We start from the raw sequence: 22,592 nt of genomic DNA on the forward strand, positions 1-22,592 counted from the left end.
TCATTTCCATCAAGACTACAAGAGAAACTACAGACCTTGATCCCCACACTACCTAACCCGGGGACTTTTTACATGCTTCTTAAAATCCACAAACAAGGGAACCCTGGCAGACCTATCATATCCAACCATGGGACCCTAACTGAGGAAATATCAGGTTTCGTTGAATCAATCCTAAAACCGCTCGTCACCCACAGAGCAAGTTTTGTACAAAACACTGCAGACTTTCTACAGAAACTTAAAAACATAGGCCACCTTCCCAGCAACACACTCCTAGCCACCATGGACGTTACCAGCCTATATACCAACATCCCACACCAGGATGGCATCCAAGCCTGCCTTACATATCTACAGGAACAAGATTACAACTCAGAATACAGACCCAAAGATATTACTGACCTTATACACTTCATCCTCATACACAACAATGGCACTTTTAATAATCAACACTTCCTCCAGATGATGGGAACAGCTATGGGCACTAAAATGGCCCCACAGTATGCTAACCTTTTTATGAGCCACCTGGAAGAAGACTTCCTCAAGAACTGCCCCATCAAACCCTTGCTATACTTCAGATATATCGATGACATCTTCATCATTTGGACTGAAAACCTACAATCTCTGATTGAGTTCCATCAGAAATTCAACAATCAACATCCCTCCATCCAACTTTCTCTAGAATACTCCAACACCAGCATCTCCTTTTTAGACACGATGATCAGTATCCAGAATGATAAAATACAGACCACGTTATACAAGAAACCCACAGACCAACATACATATCTGCGCAGAACCAGCAATCACCCCAAACAAACCAAAAAAGCTGTGATATACAGCCAAGCCTTCAGATACCACCGCATTGGTACTGAAGAGAACACCTGGGATCGCCACCTCACCAATCTTAAAAAGGCTTTCACCCAGCAAGGACACTCCTCCAGAGAGACAGATCACACGTTTGAAAGAGCCACCCGGATACCACGTGAAGAACTGCTGCAGTACAGCCCCACCCCACAAATCGCACACCGCTGGTTATGACATATCACCCCTCTCTTGAACCTATATGAAAAATCCTCAAACAACTGCAACCCATACTACAAAGAGACCCTATTCTTAAAAAGATCTTCCCAGAGCCACCCATCCTAGCCTTCAAAAAAGCACCGAACCTCGCCAACCTCATCACCAGAAGCAAACTTCCTCAAGCCCAGAACACACCAAAAGGATCCAGACCGTGCCAGGACAAGAAATGCAAAACCTGCCAACACATCTCCACCACCCCCGCTATTACTACACCCACAACAAAGCCATCAGCATCCCAGGATCTTACAGCTGCACCTCCAGAAATGTAATATACCTCATCCAATGCACCAAATGCCCTGATGGAAAATACGTAGGAGAGACCAAACAACAACTGCGCACCAGAATGAATGCACACTGGAAATCTATCGAAGACAGAAACACCCAATTACCGGTGGGGGCACATTTCTCATGGGAGGGCCACTCTCTCTCCAATCTCTCAGTCCTGATCCTCAAGGGAAATTTACACAACACTTCCCAGAGACGAGCCTGTGAGCTCCATTTCATCAACCTCCTGGATACTAGAGATCATGGACTAAATATAGACATTGGATTTTTGACACATTATAATCTGCCTGGCAACTGACTCCCCTGCCCAACCCAGCCCCTGGCTTCTTTACTTTTCATTCCATCAAGGAAGAGCACACACCAACTGCTGAAACTTCCTTAGCCTGACAAAAGGTTTTTGAACCCGAAAGCTTGCTTAATAACTATTCTCCAACTATTTGGGTTGGTCTAATAAAAGATATCAAATTCACCCAAGGAACCTTGTCTGCCTATGTCCTTAGACCAACACCGCTACAACCTACACCCCTTTACAATTTTAAAGTACTTTGGAAGCCTACCAGTGCCTCAACCACTATAAGGAAATAGATTCTAAGTACCTTTACATTTTGGCACTGAATTTCATAGATTTCATAGACATTAGGGCTGGAAGGGACCTTGGAAGATCATCAAGTCCAGCCCCCTGCCCAAAGGGCAGGAAGTCAGCTGGGGTCATAGGATCCCAGCAAGATAAGCATCCAGTTTGCTCTTCAAGGTGTTCAATGTAGGTGCTTGAACCACCTCTGGTGGCAGGCTGTTCCAGACCTTGGGGGCTCAGACAGTAAAGAAATTCTTCCTTATGTCCAGCCTGAAACGGTCTTGTAGTAGTTTATGACCGTTTGACCTCGTCGTCATCACTTGGGGAGCTCTGGTGAACAAACGTTCCCCCAGATACTGGTGGTCACCCCTGATAAACTTATAGGTGGCCATCAGGTCACCCCTGAGCCTGAGCTTTTCCATGCTAAAGAGCCCCATGGCTCTCAACCTGTCATCGTAGGGTCTGCTTCCCTGACCTCTGATCATGCGTGTGGCTCTTCTCTGGACTCTCTCAAGCTTTTCCACATCCTTTTTGAATTGTGGAGCCCAAAACTGGACGCAGTGCTCCAGCTGCTGCCTCACCAAGGCCGAGTACAAGGGGAGAATGACGTCCCGGGATTTGCTTGAGAAGCATCTATGGATGCAAGGCAGCGTTTTGGTCGTTTGAGGGGTTTTACCATGGAATAATCAGAGCTCACCCTGTCCCCTTTGCTCACTCGGACATGGGTCCAGCTGTGGCTGTCCCCCCACTTTGTGGTGCTGAGCAGCCCTGCCATTCTGGTGCCCCACCCTGCTGCCTTCCCCCGGGGGCCTCTGTGGTACAGCAGGGAAGACCCAGCATGGGAGGGTAGAGTGGGCTGGGTAGGGAGGCTTAGTGCCACTGTCTGGAGCCCGACGCCTCCTGCTTGCCCTGCAGCAGCAGCGGGCACAACTCCATGCTGCCACCCCGCTGCTGCTGGGCAGACTGGGGTACCTTGCTATGGCAGTGCACAAGTCCCAGTGGAAGCAGAGCCTCACTACCCCACTCTGCCTTGCCACCATGCTGGGTCCCACCTTCTCTCCCATGGAGGCCCCCTGGCGGGGCAGCCCTGAGCCCACAGCAGGCAACTCATATCTACTCCATGCAAAAATATGGGGAGCATGTGCCCCCCATGCCTTCCCTTGGGGGCGTGTGCAGCAGTGAGGGAGTCAGGCTGCCACCTGCAACTCTGTCCCACTTCCTGCCCAGGGTCCTGGGGCTCTGCATTTACACCCCAAGGCCCAGGCCCCATGTAAACCAACCCGGCTGGGCAGCGCCTCCAGGACTGCCGAAATCCCTCCCTCCCTCATGGCAAGGGCATTAATCCCTCCACACCCAAACCTACCTGTGGGGAGCTGTGGGAACTGCTCTCCATGCTGGCTGGCTGCCATGTGCATGTGAGCATGAGCACATACATGTAGCACCCCTTGCTTGATCACATTCCTCCTTCTATTTCCTGTTTTGCTCCTTTAAAGAAGAAAATGCACGTTTCTCCTCAAAATGAGAAAATAGGTGTTTTTCCAGATTTTTCCATGGCAAATAGAAAACTGAATCCCTATTTATAATGGTCCAGTGTCTGGGAATTCCCAGGGTTTCCCCATCATGGCAGAAAGCACTGACTGGGTGGTCAGCTGGGTGGGAGTGACTAGGAGTGAATGCCCATCAGTTCCATTGTTACCATAACTTACTGTTCCTACCACTACTAGTCTGCTCCTACTGCCAAGACTGCAAAACAGACTTGTATGTGATCTCTCTCACCCTGCACTTATTTAGTTAGTCTGTAGTGATGCATGTTAGTGCTGTGCAGAACAGCAGCGTTCTGCTTCAACTTCCATTTCTATGGAACAGTGTTTTGTTTCGAGTTTCATTTCATTTCAGAAGGACTGTTCCATTCCGTTTCCTTGCAATGGTTTCGCTGTTTTGACATTTTGCCATAGGCTATAATGAGGAAGCACAAAACAGCCTATAACTTTGTCATTTCTTGCCTGATTCTGATGAAACTTGCAGGGGTGGTAGCCCCTTCTGAGGGCATGAAGCTTGCCAAGCTTCAAGGACATAGGTGCAGGGGTTTCTAGGAAACTGCACCTCAAGCTGCTGACAAGCAGGAGCAGCATCCTGTGATCCAGCAGGCAGATCGGGGGCCTGCACTCTCGGAAGGAGTCTGGCAGAGCCCCCGCAGCCCTCCCAGGGGTGCAGGTGGGCCCCCAATTTGCCTGCTGGATCACAGGAGGCTGCTTCTGCTGCCTGGGACCCAGTGCTGGGGAACCGAGGCCGGCTGGGGGAAGCGCTTCCCACTGCTGGGCACAGTTCCCAGCACTGGGATGCTGACTAGTGGCATCTGGGATGTTACTTTCTGGGGATGGCTGCTGTCCATGTCCAGGAGAGGCAAGGAGTCTTCAACTTGGACCAGCTCCAGCTTTGTCTATTTCTTGGGTCTGTATGGGGGTGAGTTGGGATAGCTGTGTACAGCCAAACAAGAACCAGTGCCATTAAAGTGGATGATGCAGGTGATGTCCATAATATAGGGGGCTGCACTATGACATGAACCAGGAAGTTGAGAGAGACATCCTCATACTACTTGACTTCCCTGATGCAGGCATCCTACTGCTGATGGCAACTGCTGACGGCGACTGCTGACCTGGAAGGATGGATGGATGAGAAGACCACCTGTGCTCCTCTACTGCATCATCCTCCAGTGCTGCCAGGGCTTTGTTTCTGTTCCCCAGTTGCATTGGGGAAGCAGTCACAGCCGCACGCTGCCTAGCTCTGGAGGTGACCGTCCTCCATTCAGCTGTCAGAGATGTTAGGGTCGGAAGGGACCTCAATAGATCATCAAGTCCGCCCCCTGCATAGGCAGGAAAGAGTGCTGGGTATAGATGACCCCAGCTAGATGCCTATCTAACCTCCTCTTGAAGACCCCCAGGGTAGGGGAGAGCACCACCTCCCTTGGGAGCCCATTCCAGACTTTGGCCACTCTAGCTGTGAAGTTCTTCCTAATGTCTAGTCTAATTCTGCTCTCTGCTAGCTTGTGGCCATTATTTCTTGTAACCCCCAGGGGCACCTTGGTGAGTAAAGCCTCACCAATTCCCTTCTGTGCCCCCATAACGAACTTATAGGCAGCCACAAGGTCGCCTCTCAACCTTCTCTTGCGGAGGCTGAAGAGGTCCAGGTGCCCTAGTCTCTCCTCATAGGGCTTGGCCTGCAAGCCCTTAACCATACGTGTGGCCCTTCTTTGGACCCTCTCCAGGTTATCCACATCCCTCTTGAAGTGCGGCGCCCAAAACTGTACGCAGTATTCCAACTGCGGTCTGACCAGCACCCGCTAGAGGGGAAGTATCACGTCCTTGGTTCTGTTCGTCATGCATCTGCTGATGCACGATAAAGTGCCATTAGCTTTTCTGATAACTTTGTCACACTGACGATTCATGCTCATCTTGGAGTCCACTGGGACTCCAAGATCCTTTCCGCTTCCATGCCACCAAGCAGGTCATTTCCTAGGCAGTAGGTATGCTGGACATTTTTCCTCCCTAGGTGCAGCACTTTGCATTTCTCCTTGTTGAATTGCATTCTGTTGTTTTCTGCCCATATGTCCAACCTGTCCAGGTCTGCTTGTAGATGTTCCCTGTCTTCCAGCGTGTCCACTTCTCCCCACAGTTTTGTGTCATCCACAAACTTGGACAGAGTACACTTCAGTCCCTTGTCCAAGTCTCTGATGAAGACATTGAAGAGTATCGGTCCAAGGACCGAGCCATGCAGGACCCCACTGCCCGCTCATCCTCTGCAGCCCTGATCCCCCGCAGCCTGCTCACCTCTGCCTTAAGTTCCCTCACCTGCCCTTCCAGGGCCTCAATCCAGGCACATGTGGAACAAGTGTGGGGACCCCCACCCCCTATGTTACCCCCCAGGCCTCAGAGGTCCTACCAGGCAACCCCCACAGACAGGGGGCTAGGGCACTGCCAACCCATCCAAGGGGTCTGTCTGGGTGGAGGCCTCGCAGAAGCTCCAGGCCAGAGGCAGCAGCAGGGCAGGGTCCTTGGCTGTGTCACCCCCCGCCCCCCCCCCCGTAGTAGCCCCTCTCCTCATTCACTTAACTGAAGTCTCTGCCAAGCTCCCATTTACTCCTACATGGTGTGTACTACTACCTATGAACTGGCCTGCAAACTGCTCCCCTGTTGGCAGTCCCTGTTCACTAGCTCCCTGGTCACCTGGGGAGTCTCCATTCATACCCTTCTAGGCCTGGGCTAACTCAGGCCCAGGCAGCAATCACACAGCAATCAACAATGAACAGTCACTCAGCAGTCAGCACTCACTTCCAGCTTCGCAGAGCACCACACCGCCGCCCCCACCCCAAACCTCCTTTCGGTTCCAGCTGTTTCTCCACTTGGAAACAACAGTAAACATGGATAGTGGGGCCATGGCTTGTGTTTCTGATGTCCCTGATGGATGTCCTGGGAGTGGCTCACTTTCACAACTCAGTTCCAATACTGATTTCAAGGGTGTGGCTGGTGAGCACATCATGACTGGGAAGTTGTCAGGGTAGGCCATAAATAGGTGGGAAAAGCCACCTGTGACTAGTTAGCTTGGGGTATTAGATGTCTTCCTCCCATGCTAGACTGGCAAGTACAAGAGCGGCTGAGGCTGGGGCAGGAACAGGACACTGTGGGATGCCTGGAGGACTGCAGGGCCGGCTTGCCCTGGGATGCTATGCAAGGACAATTATACAGACAGAATTCATAATGGCCTAGGAGAAAGTATTAGCATATCTTATTCCTCACCTACACTGCCTCTTTTCCACTCCTCTGGTCCCTGACCAAACTTCCCCAACTTCATAAAGATCATTGCCAAGGAACCCGAAATCTCCTCTGCCCATTCCTGCAGTGTCCTGAGATTAAATTGATCTGGCCCTGCTGGCTTGATCAGACCCAACAAAAGCTCTCTGAAAGCCTATTTTTTTTTATCTCCTCCCTCAGCTTGTTCCCTTCCTTCTCCAGATAATCCCTGTTAGTTCTCTTGCAGCTTATTTTTTTGGGAGAAGATTGAGCCAAAGGCCACAGTTGCTCCTTAAGAGAGGATACAAGTATGCTAGCTTGACCACTGGGAAGGAGCCTATGAGAGTTTTCTTTTTTTCTACCACTGGTTTTTTTGTGGGACTGTGGAATCAGAAAAAATATATGCCTTAAACTTTGATTATTTTAGTTATAAGATGACATAACCGCTTTGTGTAGAATTGCTGGCTCAGTACAGTAGAACAGATAAGGGCAAGTGTTTGTTCTTTGTAACTCTTCTGCAAATGCTTCGCTCACCGCGGCCTTGAAGGTAGAAAAAAAAAAAAAGTATGTACAAAGTAGATTTCCAGGTGCAAGAAGGAGGTCTGTGAACTAACCCTATCTCCCCCATAATTCCCATCCTGATAACAGCAAAGAAATAATGAAGTAATATTATAGCCGCTTTTCATGCTAATTTCACTATATGATCACGTGAGTTGTAAGCGACTGTTAAAAAGTATATAAGCCTCCTGATTTTGCTCTTGGGGGGGGACCCCTTCCAAGTGCTTGGGAAATCCATGTCACTTTGGAACTCCCCCTACAGCTGTAGTTTCTTTTGAATAAAAGCTTCTGCTGACCTGACCCAAAAGTACTCTGTGTGTGTTTCCACGACAGGACACAGACATCCATTGTTCCAAAGGAGAAAGCTTCCTTAAGGGTCTGATACCCGATCACTGTGACCTCCTGTTCTTTGAGATCAATACCCCTTGTCCCATGCAGTTTATTGCCAGTACTCCCTAACCACCAAATTTGGATCCTTGGGGAATCCCATGGTCCAGGACACACAGACTCCAGCAATTCACATAGCAAAAGCAAAAGCAACCAGATAACTCCACTCTACCAGCTGAGCTACCAAAGGCAAAACACCCACCCCCTCTTGGACCTTCAGATAACACATGCCCAAAAGCATGTGTTCCTGGAGAGGAAAGCCCAGCCAGAGCCACCACTCCCCCTCTAATAGCCGGAGTAGCTCAGTTGGGAGAGCATTGAGTGAAGATCTAAAGGTCCCTGGATCAATCCCGGGTTTCGGCAGCTCTCGGGTCTTCCTTTGGCTGTCACTGCCTACTCCAGCCTGCCCCTTCTTTGCTTCCTGGCCACCCGTGGGCCAGCCTCACCCCTGCCGCCTAACCCACTTGCACTCCCAGAGACAGGTTCTTTTTGCCATGGGCAGCGCCTCCCAGGCAGGCAGTAGGCCCTTTTGGTGTGCCCTTGCACAACTCTCCAGTGCTCACCTTGCACACAAGCTGTCCCTGCCACCCCCAGGTGCAGAGCTTTCCTGTACAAGCCCCAAAAGGGAGGCGCTCCTTCGAGCCAGACTCGAACCAGCCACCTAAGGATGTCTTGCCCAACCCTCTACAGTCCTCCGCTCTACCAGCTGAGCTACCGAAGGAAACGCAGCCCCCTTCTTTTGTAGCGTCAGGTAACACTCACCCAAAAGCACCTGGCTCACCCACCAGGGACCCAGCACTCCTGCCACCATCACCGTCCCCTCCCGCTCGGCCCTCTGCTCCCTGCCCTGCCTCCCGGCGAGCCCTGGGCTCTTTGGCACTCGCGCCTGCCAGCCTCGCGCTGCTCTCGCCCAACTACCACCCGCCACATGCACCAGCCCCAGGAAGGCCAGGTGCAGGGCCCGCCAGGTCGCACATCCCACACAAGGCCAGCCAGTGCCCTCCCAAAGGAGGCCACAGCTGCTGGCCATCAAGCCCAGCCCCTGCCATGTAGCCGGCCTGGAGTCTGGCAGCCGCAGGCTCCCCAGGCCGTGTGGCGGGCCAGTAGGGGGCGCTCCTGCCTTGAGCCGCCCTCCTCACTGCGCCCGACCACCTTCCAGGCTCCGAGTGCCTCCCTGGGGTGCCTCACGTCCGGCCGACCCCTTCCCTGCAGCACACCCGCTAGCCTGGGCTTCCCGCTGCCACCACCCACCCAAGGCTCTGGACTCAATTCTGGCTCTGCGCACCTTGGAAAACACAGGCCTGATCGTCCACTTGGCACTACACCCAATACAGGCACTTGGGGCACTTTCCCAAGTCAGGGCCTTAATAGGAAAGTGTCCCTTAGTCCACAGACCTAAGGGGCCACCTCGGCATAACTTAGACCCACCCCTCAACAAGTCTCCCACACCGGTCACAAAGGAGAACGTTATTGATTACAGGGGGTAGGGTGAAAACAGGGTAAAAGGTAGAGCAGCGTCATGGAAATATCACAGGGATCAATCCCATAGAGCAAACCAGCACGGCTGAGGTAGCCTTTTGATCACGCATCTGAGTTACTGTAAGCTACGGATCTAGTTGGATGTCGAGTAGCTTACTCACCCGCATCATCCAGAGCTGGTTGCAGTTTTGCTCTGGAGGCAGGTCACTCTTTGAGGAGAAAGCCAGTTTCAGATGGTGAAGCTCCTCTGCCAGTTTCAGATGCATCTCGATGACCGCATGGCTAATGGCTGCCTTCTTCCTGGACCGGGCCTTTAAATAACCTTTCTGACCTCAGCAGCCCGGGCCAATCGAAGCTGCCAGTGCTGGCCACTAGCCAACCAACTTACAAAGCATCACGGGTCACCTGGGCCCCTGAAGGGGCTTTTTCCCTCCCCCTCCCCACCGACCAGACCAGAGAATCCTCTTCGGAGGCACCAGGCTTTTGTGATCCCCCGCCCTGAGGAATTCAACACCAGCCTCTCACGCTGGCAGAGACAGATTTCTGGAGAGGGACACAGACGGTGGCAATTGTGCCACAGGCCTTGCCACTTCTTGGCTCCCCTTGTCAAGCACGGGCACTGGCCAAGCAGCCGCAGGTCCCGGAGCCAGGCAAGAGGCCCAGGCGCCTGCAGCCCAGAGCCCCAAGCCCAGCCTTCCACCTTGGGCTCAGGGCCTGGGGAGGAAGGCCCAGCCAGAGCCACCACAGGCCCCCTGGCAGCCGGAGTAGCTCAGTTGGGAGAGCGTTAGACTGAAGATCTAAAGGTCCCTGGATCGATCCCGGGCTTCGGCAGCCCTCGGGTCTTCCTTTGGCTGCTGCTGGCTACCCAAGCCTGCTCCCCCTTTGCTTCCTGGCCACCCGTGGGCCAGCCTCACCCCTGCTGCCTAATCCCCTTGCGCTCGCAGAGAGGAAGACTTTTTCGCAGGGGCAGCGCCTCCCAGGCAGGCAGTAGGCCCTTTTGGTGTGCCCTTGCACAACTCAGCAGCGCTCACCTTCCACGCAAGCTGCCCCTGCCACCCTCAGGTGCAGAGCTTTCCTATGCAAGCCCCAAAAGGGAGGCGTTCCTTCGAGCCGGACTCGAATCAGCCACCTAAGGATGTCTTGCCCAACGCTCTACAGTCCTCTGCTCTACCAGCTGAGCTACCGAAAGAAAAACACCCCCTCGCTCTTGCAGCATCAGGTAACACACGCCCAAAAGTACCTGGCTCACCCACCCAGGACCCAGCACTCCTGCCACCATCACCGTCCCCTCCCGCTCGGCCCTCTGCTCCTTGCCCTGCCACCCGGTGAGCCCTGAGCTCTTTGGCACTCGCACCTGCCAGCCAGGCGCTGCTCTCGCCCAGCTAACACCCGCCACATGCACCAGCCCCAGGAAGGCCAGGTGAGGGCCCGCCAGGTTGCACATCCCACTGGGCGGCCCACCCCACCCCACCCCACCCCACCCCAACCCAACCCAGGGCTGCGGCTGGGCCGCCTACCTCTCCCCTTACATTCCCCATTCGGCTTTCCCCGCAGGCCCCACTCACCGCCAAGACCACACGCCTGTCCCTCTGGGTCAGGCCTCCACAGGTTCCACATGCCTTGCCTTCGACAGCCTGCCTGACACCAGCCCGGCTCCAGAGACGCCTGTCTGAAGAAGGAGACGCACCAGCTGCCGCGTCCCACGGCCTGAGCGCGCAGGGAACGCGCTCGCTGCCCACCCCAAACGGGTCTCGCCCGCAGCCGACCTGGGCAGGGTTTGGCTGGGCTTAGCCGTCTAGGCTTGGTCTCGCCTGCCTGGCACGGCTGCATTGCCTCCAGCCCTGGCCACACAAGGCCAGCCAGTGCCCTCCCAAAGGAGGCCACAGCTGCTGGCCATCAAGCCCAGCCCCTGCCCTGTAGCCGGCCCGGAGCCTGGCAGCCGCAGGCTGCCCACGCCGTGCCACTTCTTGGGCCTCCCTTGTCAAGCACGGGTGCTGGCCAAGCAACCGCAGGTCCGGGAGCCAAGCAAGACGCCCAGAGCCCCAAGCCCAGCCTTCCACCTTGGGCTCAGGGCCTGGGGAGATAGGCCCAGCCGGAGTAGCTCAGTTGGGAGAGCGTTAGACTGAAGATCTAAAGGTCCCTGGATCAATCCCGGGTTTCGGCAGCTCTCAGGTCTTCCTTTGGCTGTCGCTGCCTACTCCAGCCTGCCCCTTCTTTGCTTCCTGGCCACCTGTGGGCCAGCCTCACCCCTGCCGCCTAACCCACTTGCGCTCCCAGAGACAGGTTCTTTTTGCCATGGGCAGCGCCTCCCAGGCAGGCAGTAGGCCCTTTTGGTGTGCCCTTGCACAACTCTCCAGTGCTCACCTTGCACACAAGCTGTCCCTGCCACCCCCAGGTGCAGAGCTTTCCTGTACAAGCCCCAAAAGGGAGGCGCTCCTTCGAGCCGGACTCGAACCAGCCACCTAAGGATGTCTTGCCCAACCCTCTACAGTCCTCCGCTCTACCAGCTGAGCTACCGAAGGAAACGCAGCCCCCTTCTTTTGTAGCGTCAGGTAACACTCACCCAAAAGCACCTGGCTCACCCACCAGGGACCCAGCACTCCTGCCACCATCACCGTCCCCTCCCGCTCGGCCCTCTGCTCCCTGCCCTGCCTCCCGGCGAGCCCTGGGCTCTTTGGCACTCGCACCTGCCAGCCTCGCGCTGCTCTCGCCCAACTACCACCCGCCACATGCACCAGCCCCAGGAAGGCCAGGTGCAGGGCCCGCCAGGTCGCACATCCCACACAAGGCCAGCCAGTGCCCTCCCAAAGGAGGCCACAGCTGCTGGCCATCAAGCCCAGCCCCTGCCATGTAGCCGGCCTGGAGTCTGGCAGCCGCAGGCTCCCCAGGCCGTGTGGCGGGCCAGTAGGGGGCGCTCCTGCCTTGAGCCGCCCTCCTCACTGCGCCCGACCACCTTCCAGGCTCCGAGTGCCTCCCTGGGGTGCCTCACGTCCGGCCGACCCCTTCCCTGCAGCACACCCGCTAGCCTGGGCTTCCCGCTGCCACCACCCACCCAAGGCTCTGGACTCAATTCTGGCTCTGCGCACCTTGGAAAACACAGGCCTGATCGTCCACTTGGCACTACACCCAATACAGGCACTTGGGGCACTTTCCCAAGTCAGGGCCTTAATAGGAAAGTGTCCCTTAGTCCACAGACCTAAGGGGCCACCTCGGCATAACTTAGACCCACCCCTCAACAAGTCTCCCACACCGGTCACAAAGGAGAACGTTATTGATTACAGGGGGTAGGGTGAAAACAGGGTAAAAGGTAGAGCAGCGTCATGGAAATATCACAGGGATCAATCCCATAGAGCAAACCAGCACGGCTGAGGTAGCCTTTTGATCACGCATCTGAGTTACTGTAAGCTACGGATCTAGTTGGATCTCGAGTAGCTTACTCACCCGCATCATCCAGAGCTGGTTGCAGTTTTGCTCTGGAGGCAGGTCACTCTTTGAGGAGAAAGCCAGTTTCAGATGGTGAAGCTCCTCTGCCAGTTTCAGATGCATCTCGATGACCGCATGGCTAATGGCTGCCTTCTTCCTGGACCGGGCCTTTAAATAACCTTTCTGACCTCAGCAGCCCGGGCCAATCGAAGCTGCCAGTGCTGGCCACTAGCCAACCAACTTACAAAGCATCACGGGTCACCTGGGCCCCTGAAGGGGCTTTTTCCCTCCCCCTCCCCACCGACCAGAGAATCCTCTTCGGAGGCACCAGGCTTTTGTGATCCCCCGCCCTGAGGAATTCAACACCAGCCTCTCACGCTGGCAGAGACAGATTTCTGGAGAGGGACACAGACGGTGGCAATTGTGCCACAGGCCTTGCCACTTCTTGGCTCCCCTTGTCAAGCACGGGCACTGGCCAAGCAGCCGCAGGTCCCGGAGCCAGGCAAGAGGCCCAGGCGCCTGCAGCCCAGAGCCCCAAGCCCAGCCTTCCACCTTGGGCTCAGGGCCTGGGGAGGAAGGCCCAGCCAGAGCCACCACAGGCCCCCTGGCAGCCGGAGTAGCTCAGTTGGGAGAGCGTTAGACTGAAGATCTAAAGGTCCCTGGATCGATCCCGGGCTTCGGCAGCCCTCGGGTCTTCCTTTGGCTGCTGCTGGCTACCCAAGCCTGCTCCCCCTTTGCTTCCTGGCCACCCATGGGCCAGCCTCACCCCTGCTGCCTAATCCCCTTGCGCTCGCAGAGAGGAAGACTTTTTCGCAGGGGCAGCGCCTCCCAGGCAGGCAGTAGGCCCTTTTGGTGTGCCCTTGCACAACTCAGCAGCGCTCACCTTCCACGCAAGCTGCCCCTGCCACCCTCAGGTGCAGAGCTTTCCTATGCAAGCCCCAAAAGGGAGGCGTTCCTTCGAGCCGGACTCGAATCAGCCACCTAAGGATGTCTTGCCCAACGCTCTACAGTCCTCTGCTCTACCAGCTGAGCTACCGAAAGAAAAACACCCCCTCGCTCTTGCAGCATCAGGTAACACACGCCCAAAAGTACCTGGCTCACCCACCCAGGACCCAGCACTCCTGCCACCATCACCGTCCCCTCCCGCTCGGCCCTCTGCTCCTTGCCCTGCCACCCGGTGAGCCCTGAGCTCTTTGGCACTCGCACCTGCCAGCCAGGCGCTGCTCTCGCCCAGCTAACACCCGCCACATGCACCAGCCCCAGGAAGGCCAGGTGAGGGCCCGCCAGGTTGCACATCCCACTGGGCGGCCCACCCCACCCCACCCCACCCCAACCCAACCCAGGGCTGCGGCTGGGCCGCCTACCTCTCCCCTTACATTCCCCATTCGGCTTTCCCCGCAGGCCCCACTCACCGCCAAGACCACACGCCTGTCCCTCTGGGTCAGGCCTCCACAGGTTCCACATGCCTTGCCTTCGACAGCCTGCCTGACACCAGCCCGGCTCCAGAGACGCCTGTCTGAAGAAGGAGACGCACCAGCTGCCGCGTCCCACGGCCTGAGCGCGCAGGGAACGCGCTCGCTGCCCACCCCAAACGGGTCTCGCCCGCAGCCGACCTGGGCAGGGTTTGGCTGGGCTTAGCCGTCTAGGCTTGGTCTCGCCTGCCTGGCACGGCTGCATTGCCTCCAGCCCTGGCCACACAAGGCCAGCCAGTGCCCTCCCAAAGGAGGCCACAGCTGCTGGCCATCAAGCCCAGCCCCTGCCCTGTAGCCGGCCCGGAGCCTGGCAGCCGCAGGCTGCCCACGCCGTGCCACTTCTTGGGCCTCCCTTGTCAAGCACGGGTGCTGGCCAAGCAACCGCAGGTCCGGGAGCCAAGCAAGACGCCCAGAGCCCCAAGCCCAGCCTTCCACCTTGGGCTCAGGGCCTGGGGAGATAGGCCCAGCCGGAGTAGCTCAGTTGGGAGAGCGTTAGACTGAAGATCTAAAGGTCCCTGGATCAATCCCGGGTTTCGGCAGCTCTCAGGTCTTCCTTTGGCTGTCGCTGCCTACTCCAGCCTGCCCCTTCTTTGCTTCCTGGCCACCTGTGGGCCAGCCTCACCCCTGCCGCCTAACCCACTTGCGCTCCCAGAGACAGGTTCTTTTTGCCATGGGCAGCGCCTCCCAGGCAGGCAGTAGGCCCTTTTGGTGTGCCCTTGCACAACTCTCCAGTGCTCACCTTGCACACAAGCTGTCCCTGCCACCCCCAGGTGCAGAGCTTTCCTGTACAAGCCCCAAAAGGGAGGCGCTCCTTCGAGCCGGACTCAAACCAGCCACCTAAGGATGTCTTGCCCAACCCTCTACAGTCCTCCGCTCTACCAGCTGAGCTACCGAAGGAAACGCAGCCCCCTTCTTTTGTAGCGTCAGGTAACACTCACCCAAAAGCACCTGGCTCACCCACCAGGGACCCAGCACTCCTGCCACCATCACCGTCCCCTCCCGCTCGGCCCTCTGCTCCCTGCCCTGCCTCCCGGCGAGCCCTGGGCTCTTTGGCACTCGCGCCTGCCAGCCTCGCGCTGCTCTCGCCCAACTACCACCCGCCACATGCACCAGCCCCAGGAAGGCCAGGTGCAGGGCCCGCCAGGTCGCACATCCCACACAAGGCCAGCCAGTGCCCTCCCAAAGGAGGCCACAGCTGCTGGCCATCAAGCCCAGCCCCTGCCATGTAGCCGGCCTGGAGTCTGGCAGCCGCAGGCTCCCCAGGCCGTGTGGCGGGCCAGTAGGGGGCGCTCCTGCCTTGAGCCGCCCTCCTCACTGCGCCCGACCACCTTCCAGGCTCCGAGTGCCTCCCTGGGGTGCCTCACGTCCGGCCGACCCCTTCCCTGCAGCACACCCGCTAGCCTGGGCTTCCCGCTGCCACCACCCACCCAAGGCTCTGGACTCAATTCTGGCTCTGCGCACCTTGGAAAACACAGGCCTGATCGTCCACTTGGCACTACACCCAATACAGGCACTTGGGGCACTTTCCCAAGTCAGGGCCTTAATAGGAAAGTGTCCCTTAGTCCACAGACCTAAGGGGCCACCTCGGCATAACTTAGACCCACCCCTCAACAAGTCTCCCACACCGGTCACAAAGGAGAACGTTATTGATTACAGGGGGTAGGGTGAAAACAGGGTAAAAGGTAGAGCAGCGTCATGGAAATATCACAGGGATCAATCCCATAGAGCAAACCAGCACGGCTGAGGTAGCCTTTTGATCACGCATCTGAGTTACTGTAAGCTACGGATCTAGTTGGATCTCGAGTAGCTTACTCACCCGCATCATCCAGAGCTGGTTGCAGTTTTGCTCTGGAGGCAGGTCACTCTTTGAGGAGAAAGTCAGTTTCAGATGGTGAAGCTCCTCTGCCAGTTTCAGATGCATCTCGATGACTGCATGGCTAATGGCTGCCTTCTTCCTGGACCGGGCCTTTAAATAACCTTTCTGACCTCAGCAGCCCGGGCCAATCGAAGCTGCCAGTGCTGGCCACTAGCCAACCAACTTACAAAGCATCACGGGTCACCTGGGCCCCTGAAGGGGCTTTTTCCCTCCCCCTCCCCACCGACCAGAGAATCCTCTTCGGAGGCACCAGGCTTTTGTGATCCCCCGCCCTGAGGAATTCAACACCAGCCTCTCACGCTGGCAGAGACAGATTTCTGGAGAGGGACACAGACGGTGGCAATTGTGCCACAGGCCTTGCCACTTCTTGGCTCCCCTTGTCAAGCACGGGCACTGGCCAAGCAGCCGCAGGTCCCGGAGCCAGGCAAGAGGCCCAGGCGCCTGCAGCCCAGAGCCCCAAGCCCAGCCTTCCACCTTGGGCTCAGGGCCTGGGGAGGAAGGCCCAGCCAGAGCCACCACAGGCCCCCTGGCAGCCGGAGTAGCTCAGTTGGGAGAGCGTTAGACTGAAGATCTAAAGGTCCCTGGATCGATCCCGGGCTTCGGCAGCCCTCGGGTCTTCCTTTGGCTGCTGCTGGCTACCCAAGCCTGCTCCCCCTTTGCTTCCTGGCCACCCGTGGGCCAGCCTCACCCCTGCTGCCTAATCCCCTTGCGCTCGCAGAGAGGAAGACTTTTTCGCAGGGGCAGCGCCTCCCAGGCAGGCAGTAGGCCCTTTTGGTGTGCCCTTGCACAACTCAGCAGCGCTCACCTTCCACGCAAGCTGCCCCTGCCACCCTCAGGTGCAGAGCTTTCCTATGCAAGCCCCAAAAGGGAGGCGTTCCTTCGAGCCGGACTCGAATCAGCCACCTAAGGATGTCTTGCCCAACGCTCTACAGTCCTCTGCTCTACCAGCTGAGCTACCGAAAGAAAAACACCCCCTCGCTCTTGCAGCATCAGGTAACACACGCCCAAAAGTACCTGGCTCACCCACCCAGGACCCAGCACTCCTGCCACCATCACCGTCCCCTCCCGCTCGGCCCTCTGCTCCTTGCCCTGCCACCCGGTGAGCCCTGAGCTCTTTGGCACTCGCACCTGCCAGCCAGGCGCTGCTCTCGCCCAGCTAACACCCGCCACATGCACCAGCCCCAGGAAGGCCAGGTGAGGGCCCGCCAGGTTGCACATCCCACTGGGCGGCCCACCCCACCCCACCCCACCCCAACCCAACCCAGGGCTGCGGCTGGGCCGCCTACCTCTCCCCTTACATTCCCCATTCGGCTTTCCCCGCAGGCCCCACTCACCGCCAAGACCACACGCCTGTCCCTCTGGGTCAGGCCTCCACAGGTTCCACATGCCTTGCCTTCGACAGCCTGCCTGACACCAGCCCGGCTCCAGAGACGCCTGTCTGAAGAAGGAGACGCACCAGCTGCCGCGTCCCACGGCCTGAGCGCGCAGGGAACGCGCTCGCTGCCCACCCCAAACGGGTCTCGCCCGCAGCCGACCTGGGCAGGGTTTGGCTGGGCTTAGCCGTCTAGGCTTGGTCTCGCCTGCCTGGCACGGCTGCATTGCCTCCAGCCCTGGCCACACAAGGCCAGCCAGTGCCCTCCCAAAGGAGGCCACAGCTGCTGGCCATCAAGCCCAGCCCCTGCCCTGTAGCCGGCCCGGAGCCTGGCAGCCGCAGGCTGCCCACGCCGTGCCACTTCTTGGGCCTCCCTTGTCAAGCACGGGTGCTGGCCAAGCAACCGCAGGTCCGGGAGCCAAGCAAGACGCCCAGAGCCCCAAGCCCAGCCTTCCACCTTGGGCTCAGGGCCTGGGGAGATAGGCCCAGCCGGAGTAGCTCAGTTGGGAGAGCGTTAGACTGAAGATCTAAAGGTCCCTGGATCAATCCCGGGTTTCGGCAGCTCTCAGGTCTTCCTTTGGCTGTCGCTGCCTACTCCAGCCTGCCCCTTCTTTGCTTCCTGGCCACCTGTGGGCCAGCCTCACCCCTGCCGCCTAACCCACTTGCGCTCCCAGAGACAGGTTCTTTTTGCCATGGGCAGCGCCTCCCAGGCAGGCAGTAGGCCCTTTTGGTGTGCCCTTGCACAACTCTCCAGTGCTCACCTTGCACACAAGCTGTCCCTGCCACCCCCAGGTGCAGAGCTTTCCTGTACAAGCCCCAAAAGGGAGGCGCTCCTTCGAGCCGGACTCGAACCAGCCACCTAAGGATGTCTTGCCCAACCCTCTACAGTCCTCCGCTCTACCAGCTGAGCTACCGAAGGAAACGCAGCCCCCTTCTTTTGTAGCGTCAGGTAACACTCACCCAAAAGCACCTGGCTCACCCACCAGGGACCCAGCACTCCTGCCACCATCACCGTCCCCTCCCGCTCGGCCCTCTGCTCCCTGCCCTGCCTCCCGGCGAGCCCTGGGCTCTTTGGCACTCGCGCCTGCCAGCCTCGCGCTGCTCTCGCCCAACTACCACCCGCCACATGCACCAGCCCCAGGAAGGCCAGGTGCAGGGCCCGCCAGGTCGCACATCCCACACAAGGCCAGCCAGTGCCCTCCCAAAGGAGGCCACAGCTGCTGGCCATCAAGCCCAGCCCCTGCCATGTAGCCGGCCTGGAGTCTGGCAGCCGCAGGCTCCCCAGGCCGTGTGGCGGGCCAGTAGGGGGCGCTCCTGCCTTGAGCCGCCCTCCTCACTGCGCCCGACCACCTTCCAGGCTCCGAGTGCCTCCCTGGGGTGCCTCACGTCCGGCCGACCCCTTCCCTGCAGCACACCCGCTAGCCTGGGCTTCCCGCTGCCACCACCCACCCAAGGCTCTGGACTCAATTCTGGCTCTGCGCACCTTGGAAAACACAGGCCTGATCGTCCACTTGGCACTACACCCAATACAGGCACTTGGGGCACTTTCCCAAGTCAGGGCCTTAATAGGAAAGTGTCCCTTAGTCCACAGACCTAAGGGGCCACCTCGGCATAACTTAGACCCACCCCTCAACAAGTCTCCCACACCGGTCACAAAGGAGAACGTTATTGATTACAGGGGGTAGGGTGAAAACAGGGTAAAAGGTAGAGCAGCGTCATGGAAATATCACAGGGATCAATCCCATAGAGCAAACCAGCACGGCTGAGGTAGCCTTTTGATCACGCATCTGAGTTACTGTAAGCTACGGATCTAGTTGGATCTCGAGTAGCTTACTCACCCGCATCATCCAGAGCTGGTTGCAGTTTTGCTCTGGAGGCAGGTCACTCTTTGAGGAGAAAGCCAGTTTCAGATGCATCTCGATGACCGCATGGCTAATGGCTGCCTTCTTCCTGGACCGGGCCTTTAAATAACCTTTCTGACCTCAGCAGCCCGGGCCAATCGAAGCTGCCAGTGCTGGCCACTAGCCAACCAACTTACAAAGCATCACGGGTCACCTGGGCCCCTGAAGGGGCTTTTTCCCTCCCCCTCCCCACCGACCAGACCAGAGAATCCTCTTCGGAGGCACCAGGCTTTTGTGATCCCCCGCCCTGAGGAATTCAACACCAGCCTCTCACGCTGGCAGAGACAGATTTCTGGAGAGGGACACAGACGGTGGCAATTGTGCCACAGGCCTTGCCACTTCTTGGCTCCCCTTGTCAAGCACGGGCACTGGCCAAGCAGCCGCAGGTCCCGGAGCCAGGCAAGAGGCCCAGGCGCCTGCAGCCCAGAGCCCCAAGCCCAGCCTTCCACCTTGGGCTCAGGGCCTGGGGAGGAAGGCCCAGCCAGAGCCACCACAGGCCCCCTGGCAGCCGGAGTAGCTCAGTTGGGAGAGCGTTAGACTGAAGATCTAAAGGTCCCTGGATCGATCCCGGGCTTCGGCAGCCCTCGGGTCTTCCTTTGGCTGCTGCTGGCTACCCAAGCCTGCTCCCCCTTTGCTTCCTGGCCACCCGTGGGCCAGCCTCACCCCTGCTGCCTAATCCCCTTGCGCTCGCAGAGAGGAAGACTTTTTCGCAGGGGCAGCGCCTCCCAGGCAGGCAGTAGGCCCTTTTGGTGTGCCCTTGCACAACTCAGCAGCGCTCACCTTCCACGCAAGCTGCCCCTGCCACCCTCAGGTGCAGAGCTTTCCTATGCAAGCCCCAAAAGGGAGGCGTTCCTTCGAGCCGGACTCGAATCAGCCACCTAAGGATGTCTTGCCCAACGCTCTACAGTCCTCTGCTCTACCAGCTGAGCTACCGAAAGAAAAACACCCCCTCGCTCTTGCAGCATCAGGTAACACACGCCCAAAAGTACCTGGCTCACCCACCCAGGACCCAGCACTCCTGCCACCATCACCGTCCCCTCCCGCTCGGCCCTCTGCTCCTTGCCCTGCCACCCGGTGAGCCCTGAGCTCTTTGGCACTCGCACCTGCCAGCCAGGCGCTGCTCTCGCCCAGCTAACACCCGCCACATGCACCAGCCCCAGGAAGGCCAGGTGAGGGCCCGCCAGGTTGCACATCCCACTGGGCGGCCCACCCCACCCCACCCCACCCCACCCCAACCCAACCCAGGGCTGCGGCTGGGCCGCCTACCTCTCCCCTTACATTCCCCATTCGGCTTTCCCCGCAGGCCCCACTCACCGCCAAGACCACACGCCTGTCCCTCTGGGTCAGGCCTCCACAGGTTCCACATGCCTTGCCTTCGACAGCCTGCCTGACACCAGCCCGGCTCCAGAGACGCCTGTCTGAAGAAGGAGACGCACCAGCTGCCGCGTCCCACGGCCTGAGCGCGCAGGGAACGCGCTCGCTGCCCACCCCAAACGGGTCTCGCCCGCAGCCGACCTGGGCAGGGTTTGGCTGGGCTTAGCCGTCTAGGCTTGGTCTCGCCTGCCTGGCACGGCTGCATTGCCTCCAGCCCTGGCCACACAAGGCCAGCCAGTGCCCTCCCAAAGGAGGCCACAGCTGCTGGCCATCAAGCCCAGCCCCTGCCCTGTAGCCGGCCCGGAGCCTGGCAGCCGCAGGCTGCCCACGCCGTGCCACTTCTTGGGCCTCCCTTGTCAAGCACGGGTGCTGGCCAAGCAACCGCAGGTCCGGGAGCCAAGCAAGACGCCCAGAGCCCCAAGCCCAGCCTTCCACCTTGGGCTCAGGGCCTGGGGAGATAGGCCCAGCCGGAGTAGCTCAGTTGGGAGAGCGTTAGACTGAAGATCTAAAGGTCCCTGGATCAATCCCGGGTTTCGGCAGCTCTCAGGTCTTCCTTTGGCTGTCGCTGCCTACTCCAGCCTGCCCCTTCTTTGCTTCCTGGCCACCTGTGGGCCAGCCTCACCCCTGCCGCCTAACCCACTTGCGCTCCCAGAGACAGGTTCTTTTTGCCATGGGCAGCGCCTCCCAGGCAGGCAGTAGGCCCTTTTGGTGTGCCCTTGCACAACTCTCCAGTGCTCACCTTGCACACAAGCTGTCCCTGCCACCCCCAGGTGCAGAGCTTTCCTGTACAAGCCCCAAAAGGGAGGCGCTCCTTCGAGCCGGACTCGAACCAGCCACCTAAGGATGTCTTGCCCAACCCTCTACAGTCCTCCGCTCTACCAGCTGAGCTACCGAAGGAAACGCAGCCCCCTTCTTTTGTAGCGTCAGGTAACACTCACCCAAAAGCACCTGGCTCACCCACCAGGGACCCAGCACTCCTGCCACCATCACCGTCCCCTCCCGCTCGGCCCTCTGCTCCCTGCCCTGCCTCCCGGCGAGCCCTGGGCTCTTTGGCACTCGCGCCTGCCAGCCTCGCGCTGCTCTCGCCCAACTACCACCCGCCACATGCACCAGCCCCAGGAAGGCCAGGTGCAGGGCCCGCCAGGTCGCACATCCCACACAAGGCCAGCCAGTGCCCTCCCAAAGGAGGCCACAGCTGCTGGCCATCAAGCCCAGCCCCTGCCATGTAGCCGGCCTGGAGTCTGGCAGCCGCAGGCTCCCCAGGCCGTGTGGCGGGCCAGTAGGGGGCGCTCCTGCCTTGAGCCGCCCTCCTCACTGCGCCCGACCACCTTCCAGGCTCCGAGTGCCTCCCTGGGGTGCCTCACGTCCGGCCGACCCCTTCCCTGCAGCACACCCGCTAGCCTGGGCTTCCCGCTGCCACCACCCACCCAAGGCTCTGGACTCAATTCTGGCTCTGCGCACCTTGGAAAACACAGGCCTGATCGTCCACTTGGCACTACACCCAATACAGGCACTTGGGGCACTTTCCCAAGTCAGGGCCTTAATAGGAAAGTGTCCCTTAGTCCACAGACCTAAGGGGCCACCTCGGCATAACTTAGACCCACCCCTCAACAAGTCTCCCACACCGGTCACAAAGGAGAACGTTATTGATTACAGGGGGTAGGGTGAAAACAGGGTAAAAGGTAGAGCAGCGTCATGGAAATATCACAGGGATCAATCCCATAGAGCAAACCAGCACGGCTGAGGTAGCCTTTTGATCACGCATCTGAGTTACTGTAAGCTACGGATCTAGTTGGATCTCGAGTAGCTTACTCACCCGCATCATCCAGAGCTGGTTGCAGTTTTGCTCTGGAGGCAGGTCACTCTTTGAGGAGAAAGCCAGTTTCAGATGCATCTCGATGACCGCATGGCTAATGGCTGCCTTCTTCCTGGACCGGGCCTTTAAATAACCTTTCTGACCTCAGCAGCCCGGGCCAATCGAAGCTGCCAGTGCTGGCCACTAGCCAACCAACTTACAAAGCATCACGGGT

General features: G+C 58.2%; 1 long non-coding RNA gene and 9 other non-coding genes across 11 annotated transcripts in view; 4 read left to right on the forward strand and 6 right to left on the reverse strand.

The window, feature by feature from the left end:
- LOC132244752 (uncharacterized) overlaps nt 1-10,561 on the reverse strand; it is a 28,266-nt gene extending 17,705 nt beyond the window's left edge. For both annotated transcript variants that reach the window (XR_009456497.1, XR_009456498.1), the window contains exon 1: nt 9,306-10,561. This is a non-coding gene — a long non-coding RNA (uncharacterized LOC132244752). The remainder of the gene's footprint in view (nt 1-9,305) is intronic.
- On the reverse strand, nt 8,299-8,386 carry TRNAY-GUA (transfer RNA tyrosine (anticodon GUA)). The gene is given in 2 exon segments: nt 8,299-8,334; nt 8,350-8,386. It is a non-coding gene; the product is annotated as a tRNA-Tyr (tRNA).
- On the forward strand, nt 9,903-9,975 carry TRNAF-GAA (transfer RNA phenylalanine (anticodon GAA)). Its single transcript has one exon. It is a non-coding gene; the product is annotated as a tRNA-Phe (tRNA).
- Nucleotides 10,562-11,578: 1,017 nt separating the features above from the next.
- On the reverse strand, nt 11,579-11,666 carry TRNAY-GUA (transfer RNA tyrosine (anticodon GUA)). The gene is given in 2 exon segments: nt 11,579-11,614; nt 11,630-11,666. It is a non-coding gene; the product is annotated as a tRNA-Tyr (tRNA).
- Nucleotides 11,667-13,177: 1,511 nt separating this feature from the next.
- On the forward strand, nt 13,178-13,250 carry TRNAF-GAA (transfer RNA phenylalanine (anticodon GAA)). Its single transcript has one exon. It is a non-coding gene; the product is annotated as a tRNA-Phe (tRNA).
- A 1,598-nt stretch (nt 13,251-14,848) lies between these two features.
- TRNAY-GUA (transfer RNA tyrosine (anticodon GUA)) lies at nt 14,849-14,936 on the reverse strand. The gene is given in 2 exon segments: nt 14,849-14,884; nt 14,900-14,936. It is a non-coding gene; the product is annotated as a tRNA-Tyr (tRNA).
- A 1,511-nt stretch (nt 14,937-16,447) lies between these two features.
- Nucleotides 16,448-16,520, forward strand: TRNAF-GAA (transfer RNA phenylalanine (anticodon GAA)). Its single transcript has one exon. It is a non-coding gene; the product is annotated as a tRNA-Phe (tRNA).
- Nucleotides 16,521-18,118: 1,598 nt separating this feature from the next.
- On the reverse strand, nt 18,119-18,206 carry TRNAY-GUA (transfer RNA tyrosine (anticodon GUA)). The gene is given in 2 exon segments: nt 18,119-18,154; nt 18,170-18,206. It is a non-coding gene; the product is annotated as a tRNA-Tyr (tRNA).
- A 1,489-nt stretch (nt 18,207-19,695) lies between these two features.
- On the forward strand, nt 19,696-19,768 carry TRNAF-GAA (transfer RNA phenylalanine (anticodon GAA)). The gene has a single exon. It is a non-coding gene; the product is annotated as a tRNA-Phe (tRNA).
- A 1,603-nt stretch (nt 19,769-21,371) lies between these two features.
- On the reverse strand, nt 21,372-21,459 carry TRNAY-GUA (transfer RNA tyrosine (anticodon GUA)). The gene is given in 2 exon segments: nt 21,372-21,407; nt 21,423-21,459. It is a non-coding gene; the product is annotated as a tRNA-Tyr (tRNA).
- Nucleotides 21,460-22,592: the final 1,133 nt, after the last annotated feature.

This window comes from Alligator mississippiensis, chromosome 14 (assembly GCF_030867095.1).
Source record: "Alligator mississippiensis isolate rAllMis1 chromosome 14, rAllMis1, whole genome shotgun sequence".
NCBI classification, from domain to species: Eukaryota; Metazoa; Chordata; order Crocodylia; family Alligatoridae; genus Alligator; species Alligator mississippiensis.